Source organism: Hoplias malabaricus, chromosome 12, assembly GCF_029633855.1.
Source record: "Hoplias malabaricus isolate fHopMal1 chromosome 12, fHopMal1.hap1, whole genome shotgun sequence".
Classification (NCBI taxonomy): Eukaryota; Metazoa; Chordata; class Actinopteri; order Characiformes; family Erythrinidae; genus Hoplias; species Hoplias malabaricus.
The window spans coordinates 21,378,414-21,393,625 of record NC_089811.1 but is presented as its reverse complement, the minus strand read 5'-3'; positions in this window follow the sequence as shown (position 1 = coordinate 21,393,625).

Below are 15,212 nucleotides of genomic sequence, written 5' to 3'. Positions count from 1 at the left end.
CATTGCGCTCAATCAGGGCTGGTATAGATCAAATAGCAGTGGGCTGCTACAGATGCCTTCAACCCTGACTTGTCTCCCTGCTTTCGTACTGTTTAACACCGTGGCACGCTTTTTTATTATTATTTTTTTTTTTTTAGTAGGAGATGGCTGTCACTGTATTTTGTCAGCAAAGCATAATATTTCTTCAGGAGTTCTAAACCTGGCACTCAGCAGGGAAGAAATGAAAATACTGCACCACATAAACTGCACGAGTCAGTTGTAAATCACCTAACACGGTGTAGTGGCACCAGGTAGAGAGGGAGCTGCATGCTGTCAAGTCCCCCTTGTGGAAAACAGATTGGACACCAGTCATCACGCTTTAATCAGCCTCCAAATAATAGACACCTCCCTGCTCCCTTCTAAGCACTGTGCCACCAGATGAGAAAAAAAAGAGAGAAAAACATGCCGAAAGTTACTTTGCTTTCAGACTTCTCCAAGTTATGCTATTTAAATTTTTTGCCTTTGTTTGTTTGTTGGAGTGTCAGGGGTTATTGCTTTGGTGGGAATCTAAAAGGGATCTTTGAAGCTTTAATATGATCCGTTCACACAGGCACTTCAAAGGTCGACTCTAGTTGCTGTGATAAGTTGCCGGTTTTTTTTTTTTTTTTTTTTTCTTGACACTCTGTGTGTCAAGCGATAATGTTATTGCTGGCGAGACGTTTTACAGCCTCCGATTAGTGTGGAGTTTTTTGGGCTTGCATTCTTTCCTCTTTTATTTTTTTCTTTTAATTAAGCAACGGGTAGATGTCTTACATTGCTGTGGCTGCTGGTTAAGTGTTAACATCATCCAGATGGAAATGGATGTGCGTTGTTTGAAGAGTGGACGTTTAAAAATGACTTCTCCAGGATTTCCTCAAGGATTGTGAACGATTTTGATCTGACCTAGGTTTCTGTTCTTTGAACGGTACATTTCAAATATGCAGACGGCAGAGGCCACAGAGGTAATGGGCAGGAGAGATCGGTTTTTAACAAAAAGAAAAAAAACCTGACCAAATGAGCATGTGCTTCGGCTCTGAGAATGAAGATCTGAGCTACTTGAGCTTTCTCAATGGCTTTCACCCGTAGAAATTTGCGTATGGGCTCCAAATCCAATAACTCTCCCCCTTCACGTTAGGGACCGTCTGTCTTAAGCAATCAAGCTTATGCAGTCAGCTCTGCTCCATCCTGTAGAAGCTGCGATCCCTGACACCGCTCAGTTCTTTTGGGGGGGACAGATGTTCTTACTGCACTGAAAAGGGAAAAAAATCAAGTTAAGACTTTCCACTACAAGATTTGCTCTGTTTTGCTGTACTTGATTAGTGTTAACTAAATAAGAGAGACATTACTGACAGCAAGCTACATGGGGCAGGGCTGCTCTTGAGACTGGGCCAGATGGCCTTGCTTGAGCTGCTGTAACGCAGTAAGGCTTGTTGAGCAGCTAGCGGTATTGATTTCATTCCTGCCCTTAGATGCTGCTACCATATCTACGTGTCGGCACTGATATGGGTAGCAAGAAATCCAATAGTGGGGCGTAAGATGGAAGCCGGTGCGTTGGTGGCTATTAAGGCTGTCAATCCCATCTGTCTCCTAAAGGAGCCTCCTCTGCTTTGAGAAGAATTCTGCTCAAGCAGAAACCGTATCTGGGAGAACCATTTTCGCCCCATCTACGAGGAACACCTCGCTCCATTATTGTCCTTAATTAGGGAGGCAATGATTTGGGCTCGACTTTCACTTTTACAATGAGAGCTGTAAATGAGGATGCCCTCAGGTGGATACCGATGCCAGGTGCACACAGAAGGGCAGGGCCCCCCTTCCTTTGTTATTCTGTCACCGAGGTGGTCATGGAGCATAATGAATAACATGTATCTTTATAAGAGCTCAGCACTGAGTTGACATTACACCAACCGTAATTACCTGGCAGTTATAACACAAGAGTTGTGGCACGAGGGCTCAGTGGACGTATCCATCAGATGACCACATGCTGTCATGGTAACAATAATATAAAAAAAAATGACAGAAAACAATCGGCATGAAACGCTAACACCTTGCTACTTCGCATGCTTTTTGGCGCATTTGTCTTGTGATACCTAATATCACAAGCAGTGTATCTTGTGTAGCGGGTTATTTGTGTATGTTTGATAAATGTTCCATCCATGACTGCCGCAGTCCCAGGGACAGCTCTCTTGCACTGATGTACTTATTAATAATAAATTGTCTGCACAGAATGTGAGAATTCTTCCTCCCTTTACAGTTATTGTGTAAACAAAAGACCGTTTGCCGTATCCATCTTAATAGAGGACATTTTATTCAATAAAGATAACTTGCTGGAGAAAAATGAGATCTCTTAACTCTCTCACCCTCTCTTGCCCTCACACTTTCCCCCTTCATCCTGTGACATTTCCCGCTTCTTGGTGAGTGCCCTTGGTGCTGTGTCACAGTGGAGCTCACCATATCACAGGGAAAAACACATGCTAATGAATGTTTCCTCACAGCACTTTGTTTCCTCCAATACAAAGACATACAGCCATGTCAAACGTGTAGTTCTGAGTCCACCAACAGCAGGAGCAGTCCAATTCAGCTAGAGAGGGGAAAAAAACAAGCCATACCAGTTATATCAGACCATAGATATAAGATGGAGCAATATGTCTCATAGACTTCACACTATCTGAAAAGCCTTAAAATAATGATGTCGTTTATTTTGTGTAATAATATTTTTATGCAATGATATTTTATGCAGATGCCACTGATTTACCTTTCCATATTTATTTATTCATTTGCTTTTTATCAAAATGCAGTCCGTCGTATGCTGGGTATAAATCTCCTTCACCTGGCATTTTGTAAAAATAAGTAGATTAAGTTTGCACGCTGTGGTCAGAGGAGAGCAGTAAATTACCCTGGTAACAAAGTTAACATTGACTCAGATACAAGTGCTTGTCCGCATGTAACAACGATAACCTTTTAGTAGATTTGGAAAACAAATTTGACACCCATTAAAATAACGAATGACTGAGTCCTTCCCCAAGGAAGTGAAAGAAGCTGTTTGGATGAGGTAGGGCCATTAATACCCCATGTTGCTCTTTTATGGCAACCCAGCAGGGCCCTGTAGTAGCACAGCCCATAACTAAAGTGACATAAATTACCCTAATGGATAAACAAATACAATGCTTTATGATTATTTACGGCCAGATATGAATAACACAGATTGCTTTTTATGGATCCTCATATTTGACAGGAATCTATGTTACAACAGCCTACCCTTCATTGTTGCTTCATAAACACTCAATAGAGCAAGAAGGGGAATTAAAACGAATGTAGTCACATCCTTATTTATGGCCTCCCTGGGTAAAAATGGGTTAAAAAGGTAATGAAATAATCTCAGTGTGGTTATTTATATTACACTGAATGTAATTTATGTAAAAAATATACTTTTCTAAGCAGTGGAACATTTGTATTTGTCCTTAAGGCATTGTAAGGCACTGTTGTTGAGTAAATAAAATTACAAAAATGAAAATACAAGATTTTGCCCAGACAGCACTGGTATAAGCAACCATACATTAGCAAAAATCATTGGCACTGTAATATTTTTTTAATCTTGTGCCGATTTTGATGAGCTATACTTTCAGAAACCCGAGTCTCCTGTCAGGATGTTGCCTCCAAACAAGGGCCCATGTCTTACGGACGAGCTGCAGATTTGAAGGTAAAATATTTTCACAAGTTGAAGTGCTAAAGCGACAAGTCTGTCAGGGAAAGTAGTTTGTCCTCTGCAGTTCAATGAAAATATTATGAGAGCTTGAAGAAGGAGACGAGAGGAGAGTGATGGACAGCTCTGACACTCAGGAGCACTTAGGCAATTATTAACAGTTTTTGCCAGTCACCACATCTGACGGAAAGCAAACAGAGTGCGTCTAATTTTACATTACACACCGGCGGGCATGGGTCACTTTTAAAGAACACAGGGAAACTCATTTCGGCATGCATTTGATGACAAATCTTTTAAATTGGCCCTGTAGCCAATGCCCCCCCCACACACACACACAAATACACACATATCTATATTTAAATGTATACACACACCCCACCTCCAGCTCGTCCCACTACATCGTGATAATACAGAAGCCTGGGAGAAAGGGAAAAAAATGCACAGATGTTGGAACTGCAGCTGTATATTGGGGCTTTGTAAGTTTGTGATCAGTGTGGTGAAATGGCATGCAGGTGTGCGGCTGAACCGTAGACGTTTCACACCCCAGATGGACACGGGTCTGTCAGCGGCGGTTCATTGGGAGCATGGGATGCCTTGGCCAAAGCAGGCAGGATGTGAAGAGGTCAGCCTCTGTAAAATCTTTTCCATGCTGTTCATGTCAACCAAAGGAGACCTCAGCTATGTTTTGATAACCGTCCAACAATTCTGCTGCAACCTTTGACAGCATGTTTCTTCCATTCAGACTGAAAGGTAATTGATGAAAATTGCACATCTCTTCATGGGCTTGCCATTTAGAATCAAATGCATAGACGCTGGTAGGATCTCCCCTTGCGTATGTTGGGTAATTGTTATCCAGATAGCCGACAGGGCCTCAACAAACGCTCCCGATATCCTCGTTCCTGTATAGGTTAATCTGAATTGAGTGTGGTTTTCAGAGAAAATCAAAACACCCTGATTTCCTGACAGGGCGGGTTTGGCTTGCCAGACTCCGCCAATTCCAATGCAGCTCATCTGCATTCTGATGAGTGTTACCAATAATTTGTTTCAGACAGAGTCCTCATAGATCTCTGCTGAGACATACTCTGATTTCTGAGGCAACCACACTCAAAAAAGTATCACAGAGGAAGTCCAAACACATATCTGTCAGGGATACTTTTGAAGCTATCCCCTGATGGGACATGCAGACCAAGCCTGATTTGCAGACCAACAATGATTGATAAACGCAGGTTTAATACGCTCTGAAGAGGTCTCAGGAGGCTTTTCAGCATTGTGGTTGTTGGTTTATTCTGATGTTTTTGAGGTTTTTTTATCCTTTACTGAAAAATGAATGGGTCTAATCGGTAGGGTAATTACAAGAAAAAGCGTCTTTATAATTAGAGACTAATGACAAGCTTTCTGCACGGTCTTGCCAAACAGCTGTTTGGGAAAGGTAAGACTCCAGCCCATTCACAGCACATGTTCCAACATATGGAAGTCATTTAGTCGCACTTAACTGTCTACAAACAATTAGAGCGAAATGTAAAGACGTCGTTATGTACTCCTTCTGAAACATATTTTCCCCTTCCTTCCTCGTATGCTGGCAGAACAATTATTAACAATCTTCATCTGCTCAGGTAGACTTCATGAATTTTACATTACCTCTTATCATTACCATAACTATACTATCAAATGTATTAGAAGCCTCCAATACTCTCTTCTTAGAGATCCGCTCTCTGATCTGTTGTCAAGGACCTGAGCTTTGTCTACAATTGAAAATTCAGCAGAATAATCCCCCCCCCCCCTCTTCTCCTTATTACTGTGAGCATGTCTGTGTATTTGTAAATGCATATGCGTGAGGGATAGTGAAGCAGGGTGGTGGTGGGGTGTGTGTGTGTGTGTGTGTCTGTGTGTCTCCTGCCTTTGCCTGTCTGTCTGCCTGTCTGTGAAAGCACGCTTCTTTCCTCCATTTGCATCTCTTGTATTGCTTTGCCTTTAGTTATCCACTTTGACTGATCCTTCACACATTCTCCCTACTCCAGACCATAACACTACACTATTGTTGACAAATGAATCTACCATATGGGATGTCCATATGATGTCAACAACAACAACAAAAAAATATATAAAATAGAGAAAGCAAAGCCTTTACATAAGGTAGAGGGGGGCTATGGCTCTAGGAGTTGGCTTGCTGGGTTTTATTCATTAGGCATGGGGGTTTGATGGACATCTCGGATGTGGCAGCATAATTAGCATTTTCCGCCACACTCTTCCCCTCACTCTGTTCTTTAGCACGCTGATGTCCTGTGATGCCCAGAAACAAGCATGAATTCTGTGTTATCATTTAGAAACCGGCAGCCAGCACTAACAGACTGTAATTATGTACTTCCAGGGACAAGATCAGTGTGAAGAACAAAGTGTGCTGGAAAACATTGGGAAGACTATTGGGTTGTTTTGTACAAAATATCCATCACACGCTCGGCATGCTTGGCGCTTTCTCCCCTCTCGCTCCTTTCTCTCTCTCTCTCTCTCTCTCTCTCTCTCTCTCTCTCTCTCTCTCTCTCTCCCTCGGTGTCTTGTTATTTTTACTCTCCTTCCAGGAAATTGATTTGCTTATTAATGGAGCAAGTAATGTTTGCTGATGCTTTGTCTAGGTGTTTACCAGGCTGCTGACTTGCAGAGTGTATGTAGTGTGCATGTTATTGCATTCAGTGGGGAAGAAAGGATTGACATTTTTATGCATTTATAAGCCTCGTGACAATTATCCTACAGACCCTGCCTTTTGTTCGTGCACCCAGCACTAGTGGATAGTATGGACGAGCATTTCTATGCTCATCTAACAGCATTAGAGCTATTGGCCTCCCACTGAACAGTTTGGTGGAATTCATTTAAAGCAGATTTGTACGACCTAGGCAGTGAGTGAACTCCCACGCGCAGCAGCTACTACCATTAGCCTCATTATCGCATTACACCTTGCATGCCAACCTGAAAGTATTCGTATCACCATGCTGCACTAATCTAAAGATAACACACACCATCTATCATTGTGGTTGTGTGTCCATGTGTTTGTGTTAACCTATCATGTTACAGTATCTTCAGGTTAGTCCTGTAGCTAATGGGAGATGGACATGGAGAGCTTTTTTTTTTTCTTTTCTTTTCTTTTTTCCTTTAAAATTAGAAGCCGTATGAAAGTGTTAAAAAAAAGGCATAGACAGATATTTCATGACTAGAGCTGTAGCTATGCCTTATCTAAAAATCTGGCCTTTCATTAATTATTTTAATCTATCTTCATGTATTTGCACTCCTGTATCAGTGGGAGGCTCTTCCATTATGCTTGAGGCTTGTTGGGGATGAATGATTGTACATTTAGATTGCCAGGCAGGACTTGAAAACTGTGCTAGAAGAGAGCCAGTCTGATTGCATTGCCTTGAGCAGCAGAATTTTGATTAGGCCAAGGCCTATTATACCATATGATCCTTATTATTTACCAATAAGTGACGGTTAAGATGAACTACAAGGTCTTTTATTAGAACTTATGTAAGTCATTTATGAAGAGAGGGACCGCAGTGGGTCTTGATCTTGAATGAATCTAATTCAGTAACTTGCATTCAGAGGTTCTAATCTAAAAGTGTGTCTCACAGGATGAATTAACACAACTGGATCAATATTATGGATTGGCACAGCTGCTTTTGTGTTGCGTTTTTGGAGCACATTTGCTGATGCGTAACATTGAATGGAGATCTGGCAACCAACCCACATGTGATTATGGTGTTGATTATGGCTGAATGATATTAAATAAACCTAAAATAAACTGGATCATCCCTACTCCTAGATCTCAAAATACAGTGCAGATTGCTCTGGCTTATCCCATTCCTGCGGAAACAGTGACTACTGAGAGACACTGTAATTGCAGGAGACTTGAAGTGCCTGCTGATTGCAGAGGAAATGGTATTATTCCCTAAGCCTAACTGGAATCAGCTCCTTGCATTTAAGGATCCACTCAAATACAGGCTGATATATGGAAGTTCCAAAGGTCAATTTGAATATAATTGCACAAATTGATTGACTCTCTTCCATGTCTGTGGTAAATGATATTGTTCATTAGCTCAGCGGAATGGAAGAAATACAGCTTCTGACTTCATTTAGGGGACACAAAATATCTTTGGTGTATAGAGGAGTTCAAAGGAGAGAATACATTTTCATAATCAATTAGATTTGGATTTTTTCCCCTCACTCTGAGCTGTAATCTGCCAAACAGCTGGCCTACTTTTTCATTACAACTTTGAAACAGAAGTTAGTGTTTCAATGCCATATGTTATCTCTGTCTCAGTGTCCATGATATATATATATATCTGTTGAAGATGTCATTGAATTTAGCTCATGAACCCATCTAACTGCAGATGTGTAGAATGTAAATTGTAGGATGTTAAATGCCCTCTCTCCCCTAAAACAAGTTCCATTATTTGGCCAAAAATCACCCGTTCTTGCCCTTCTCCTTGGCAAAGTTTTGTATTCCATTGTTAGTCTCTGACAGAGTTCGACTTTGTGGAAAGTCCTTAAGCAATGATATCTGAATCTCCTCCTGTGGAGTAGCTCACTTATTGATCGATAGCAATTAACAAGCTTTCTTTAAGGCAAGTGCTTCACCCCAGTAGGTGATGCTTCCTAATTAGGGTTTGAGTACAGCAACGTACTATGTTCTGTCTTCTCCCTTCTCTCTGTTCTCTGTGTGTTGAATCAATTAGTTACGCAAGTGTCACCCTGACTCTTCCAGCATTGGCACCAAGGCTTGCACAAAGCCCTCTTTTGGTATTGCGTCCATAACTTTAAATAAAATGCACTCTGGAAATATACACAAACAGCCAATAAGAGGCAATTATCAAAACCCTTTGCTGCAAAATGCACAGAAGGAGAGATAAAGAACCCTTGGGCTGTTTAACTTAAAAGCTAACGCTTCAAAAAGTACATAAAACAAATAATCTGACTAAAACCATAACCCTGAGAGACCTCACTTACTGCTTGATAATTGTCTGCTTTCATGACACCATCCATCCAGAAAATTACACTTCAGTTCTCAGGCCTGTTGGGCAATATCACAGAGGCTATCGCAAACAAGAGAGGCTTCACAAAGCTCGGCCTCCGCAGGGATCGCTAAAACCATGCGATTAGCTGGCCATAGGGATCTATCCCCACATAAACAATTTTCAAAAGAGACGTGCCTTGTAGCAAACAGCGCAGCACGGTAGCTGCTGTTTCTCTGGCTCCCTCATTTCTTAGTCCTCCACTCAGTTTTTTCTTTGAGGCAATTGCTGGTTTCAAACGGGATCCATAAAAGATGAAACAACCTTTGCACTGATCTCAGTTAGATCTAAAGAGACATACCTGAAGCCAGTGTTCTGTGTCTATGGTCTGAAATGCACTGTGATGTGTCTGCGCAATAGGCAGCGTGTTTCTCCCACGCATTTCTCCTACAGATAGAGGGAGGCTTTTTGACCTTCAACTTTGCCGCGGACTACAGCTCCACAATTAAACCTCAAAAAACGGAATAAGCAAGTTACAGTACAAGAAAGGGTTCGTGCAACAGGGATCAGAGCATTCAAACAGTGATGACAAATAGTGGGCTTATCTACAGCAGGAGACGCCTCGAGTCCGAACATCCCATCAACTTCTTTAGCAGTGGTCAACACAGTGATAGCTTTTGTGTTGACTTCAGAGCCCTGGATGTGCAGGTGTTCTTCAGAGCTTTATTGCTTTCCCTGAACACTTCTCTCTAAAGTAAAAACTGAGCCTTATCAATCCTGAAGACCTTACAAAACAGCCCTGTCAGTCATAACGGTGAATCCACCCAGTGTCTTGTGGAGCATTTACACTGCGTATCAGACCATGGCTTATATTCAAAAAGGCATTTTGCCATTAATTAGGTGTCTTGGATTGTATCTCTCTCTCCATGTACTGGTGCTTCTGCTGGTTATTGGAAGTCAAGTGGCGTTACTGTGTTCAATAACCTCTTTAGACATTTTGACATGGCTTCCCCAGTGGCCACGACATGATGCTTTAAATAATCCAGTTTCTTTGCAATGTGTGTAGACAAACTCAGTTGACAGTATTCCGTGTGTCTTGATGCAGAAGAGAAGAATCAGCATTTAGTGAGTAAAAGAGCATCTTTAACATTAAATATGATGTTGACCCTGTCTTTGTCAGTGCTGCCCCAGAGAGGCAGTGTGATTCTGCAATGAGTGATGTTCCATATTTATTGAGGATGTGGTCCCTAGCCCGATGATAAATGGCTTGATGCGATTGAAGGGTTTTAAAGAGGTTAGACATGCAAACAAAATTTGCTTCCAAAGAGGTTTATCAATGAGTCTTTGTATTAACACTGGATATGATGGCAAATGCTATTTCCAGTGATGACTACTCGACTTAACAAGCACAACTCAATTTCCCAGCAGACAATTCCCTGCCACTCGTTTTGAGTAATCTGGTCCGGGCTGCGCTATTCAAATTACAATTGAATTCATCTTTCACGGCTTCATCTAATATAGGCGTTTCTCTAGTCAAATCATCCCTCTTAATGGGTTCATCAATATAATATATCAAGCCCTCAGGGGACAGCGCGTAAAATAACCTAACAGGAGAGATCTGTTTTCATAAGCTTGTAGCAGATTATGTACCTATGACATTTATTAGCTTTACAAGGAGGCTGTAAAAGCCAGGGAGTCTGTTATCACACGCACTGAAACTCATTTTCTGTATCTGCACATAGCAGGCTTGAACAAACTGTGCTCAGAGCGAAAATTTATTATGCGTTGGGAAGGCTCGCCTCTTCATGTCGTCCCCATGGATCTAAAGACATCGATATTCTCCAACTCTTCCAACTCGCTCGCAACACAATAGACTTCATTGTCCAGACTTCAAAGGGCCTGCTATTGTTTTCTTTGATTACCAGTCACTATAAAACAAGTCCTTTATTTGATGTAATTGGAAGGTTGGGTTCTATCATGTATTATTAACAAGAAACCTATGTGGAAATGAATAAATCTGATGAAAAGTTTTGTTATGTGTTTATTGCTAGGCAAATTAATCAGGGACGTTCAAGCAGATGAGTGTTCAGACCATATATGATACTTCTGTGGAAGTCAAAATCTGACCAAATTGTTTAGAATAAAACTAGTCATAAATATCATAACAGCTGATTACTGAATGACAATCAGCCCAAACTATATTTCTCTTTTTTCCTTCTTTTTTTGCCGGTCCCATGTAGGCCTTGAGCTATTTACAGTTGCAAGGACTGCATCAGCTAAGTGAGCCGAGGCCATGCCAGCTGGAGATTTTTGCAGATATTGATTAATGGTCAGGAATTGTAAAACATTTGGGAAAAGGAGAAATGGGTTGTAATCAGACCAGGTAACATTCCCTCTGGCTATTTATAGACCCATGTGCCCTTAGCCTTCAGAAAGCTAGCTCTTCAGCCGCAGGAGTGTCTGCTTAAACTAAGGTCCATCAGGATGCAGCACAGCTCTGCTCCGATCACTCATTCCCTGGATGAAGGTAATCTCTTCACTTAGGTCTCAATGCAGGCACTGTTCCAAATGCGTAAACAGATGCCCTTAGCTATATTATCTCAATTTTCAGAATAATTTACAGCTGTGGAATTAGCTACATGATGTTTGAGTAGTCCACCCTGCTTATATCAGTAGCATCAACTGCGACTAAAATGAGCACTTGAAATATTGAAATAGGTCTGACACTTTCATCCGCCGTTTTCTGTTACCTATATGAGAGAAATCTCTTCCAACCAAAAGGACCAACTTAGCCAAATAAACCACCAGAGCACTTGATCTCATTAGAGGCCGTATGAGAGTAGTCCCTCAAATGAAATAATTTTTCTTCTAGGTGCCCCTAGCTAACAATGATTAATCGTGTGTGTGTTGGTTTGGTTTATTGCATTGTTCTCTTATGACCCTTATCAATAATGCAGTGGCGTTATTGGTCCATGTGTTTTTCTATAGAAAGTTAATTTTGACATAAATGATTATTAAAGATTTCACTTTTGCTTGGTTGGCTAAATCACATTTTCTATAATTCCATCTTGACCCCTGCATTATTTTCCAGCAGAGGTTAAGTACTCTGATAAGCTCCTGACCAGAAAGCTGTGCTGACTTCGGTACTGTTGAGTGTAGAGAATAAAATACTTTAGGCAGGCGAGGGTCACATGCTCCATGAGGCCAGTTCCTCAAGAGCTGCCTCTGAAGATTTTAGGAAAAATATATGTCACTGAGGTTGGGCAACATGATAGGTGCCCTTCTTTAATATGCTTGTATAAATATTGAAACAGAAAATATCATTTGTGACCCTTTCCTTGCCTTTATTACCGACTGACAATTTTTCTAAAAAATCTGTAGGGATTTTTTCAGAAGACATTGACGGTTCAGCCTTGGATTTTGCATTTTAGAAGTTTCTTAGATGATCTTCCTGGTCGTTCAGAGCTTATTTTAGTTTAATCTTCTCAATAGAAAACATGTCAGATTTTTTTTTGTCTCATTTTATGCCCACTGATATGACCCTTTTTTATGAAACTGGGCTGACTTTATTTTCTAATTATATAAATATCTACAGGAAAATGAGAAATCAATGAACCATTTTCTGGAAATTAAATAAAATGAAGGTTTGACTCTTGACTTTTTCACAGTACTCTATGATATTGAACTGTACTGAACGTTTAAGATTAGCTATTGGCAGGACAAGACTTTCAGCAGCAATCAAGCATACCCATATAAATGCTTCAAATACTGTTAAGGCTCTTTAAGTGATGATGCTGGATTTGGGACATGTTTGATCTTCCATCCATTACTTTTAAATTCATAACTTTGAGTGAAATCTGATTTAGCACAAACTTGCAAAACCAATTTCAGTCACCCAGCTTAACTCCATACCGTGTAGTAAGTTTCACATTTTATGCTAATCCAACCCTCTCTGAGTTCGGGTGGAGGTTCCCCTCAGGAAAAACTGAAATGTTTTCAGCTCCTTTTTGACCTCTTGCCCTAAGAAAGTAGGGTTTTAGACCAGAGCTGCCCAGACTTAACCTGATAGGTCTGTGGTAATCTCCATTAGAAATCCTTTGAGGGCTATAATTTTCATATATGCACATTCAACTTCATTTTGCACATCACATTTGGGCCTTTTCTTGCAGTAGCCAATGTTTTAACTTGTGAGATTATGTTTTTAAGATTAGTTTCCTACTATAATACTTGGATGTATAAAATACTCCGCTCTTTGTCATACATACAGGGGAAGGGAACAGGAAGTTGTTTGCATTTACATTGAAATGCATTTGACCCTTAGTCGGGAAATGGCAGATAATTATTTTTCCCTCAAGTGCGCCTTGTTTGTGGGAGCAAAGCGATTGCTTTAACATGGCTTCCAGCGTTACTGCTGCGTGTAAATTGCTGCGCTGGGCTGTTTGCTTTTTCATTAACATTCACCCTGTGTCTGATTGCCCTGTATATGTGTGGTTCCTTCTGCTGAAATCTAAGTCACCCTGCTGCGGAGCAGAGAGAAACGTATCCCTGCCCACCCCCCATGGTGGCCGTCTGTAGAGACTGGAGACTCTGGAAATCCTTCTGTGTTTGATGTGCGCATAGACATTTTGGAGTGTGGCAGTATTATGCTTTTACAGCACTGAGATTTGGGTTAAGTTCTAAAACTAAGTTGATGGTTAGTTGGATACACACTGGCCATTGGCTAAAAACATCTTAAGGGTATTACATTTATTTATAAAATGTTGCAGCATATAGATATTGCAATATGACATTTTAAAGACAGCAAACATTGAGGAATTTCAATGCCTATCAGATGTTGTTGCTGTTGGTTTTGCCATTCACATCCACTGACATCAGATGCAAATGTTCAAAATGCTGAAAGTTTACAATCCAGTCATCTGACGTTCCTTTACCATTTGCTCCACCTCTGGGTCAGATTTGTGTAATCTGCTCTGTTGGGCATGTTCAAGTTTTAATTAAAATTTACAGCTTTTCTCCCCTAACAGCACTGAGCTCACTGTTTCCAATTAATGCTGCAGTTTTTAAGCACTTCTTTAACAGGTCAGTACTTTCTGCCAAATCACATGTGCTATTGCATAATGGCCACTGGCTACTCAGATAGCAGACAGATTTGGGCCAAATCCTTCTCAGTTTTGGCACTTACGGCTCAGTTACGGCACTGGCAAGTGTTGCATGCCGGATAGTTGCCAAATGTCATGAGCCATGTTTAATTTGGTTTATGGCACGTGTTATGTGTGCTGGAAATATTTGGTCCATAACACACCTGATATCTGGCCCAAAAAAGTTTGAATCAATGAGACCAATCAGAGGGAAGTAAACACTGTGCTGTGTACATGACAACCACCACAACTGTATGACATTCAGCTACTCTACATACTGTGTTCAAGATTAAAGCCAGATTTTACTGGTTGTCTTGGTTATACTTAGGCCCCGTCCATGTGTCTGGACACTTCTAAAAACCAAGGTTTTTGTCTTTTGCTTTTGGCCTCCCGTCAACACAAAAACAACGTTTTAAGTCATTGAAAACTCAGAGGTGGAGATTTTTGAAAGGTCCATTGTCTGTGGTGTTGGGTTTACAGGCAAAATTAATTAATTTATTCATTGTCTGTAACTTCTTATCTAGTTCAGGGTTGCATGGGTCCGGAGCCTACCCAGAATCACTGGGCGCAAGGTAGGAACGCCATTTCTTCACAGAACGACACACACACTCACAAATTCACTCACACATATTGACACTTTTGAGTCGCCACTCCACCTACCAACGTGTGTTTTTAGACCGTGGAAGGAAACCGGAGCACCTGGAGGAAACCCATGTTTGTATGTCTGTATCTGGCTGAAATTCAAATTGCCACTCACTCCCTATATAGCGAATTATATAAGATATAAAACTGTATTGTATACAGATCGCACTAGATTTTAGAATTCCACATATGAATAAATATATTAATGTTGTATTAGGAATATATGTTGCAATATTAAGACCTAGATTGAGTAATTTAATGACTTGGAATAAGGTTTCTGTGTTTCTCTCATGCTTCGTGGTGTTTTGATGTCTCTATTTATCTATTTTTATAGAAAATTGAAAAAAAAAATTAATCACAGTCACATTATTAATCAGACATGTTGCCAAATAATTCAGCACTAGAAGTTACCATGCTATATGGTTTAGCACTATTAGAGTGTGTATAATCTGTTCCAAAATTTAGCATTAGTATTTTGGTGGGAGTTCTTGAGTTTGAAAGGAGAATTTCACTCAGATTGGGTTTGGTCAAATATTTAATTTTGATTAAAATAGGTAGAGAATATAGAGACAGAAAACTTCAGTTCCAAATACTGATGCACTTCACAATACATGTAAATTCTTAGGGGGCACATTTTAAAGACTTCAGTGGGACAAGGACACCGTTTCAGAATATACTGGAAATAATATGTTGGGCAAACCAGTCATGGTACAGTAT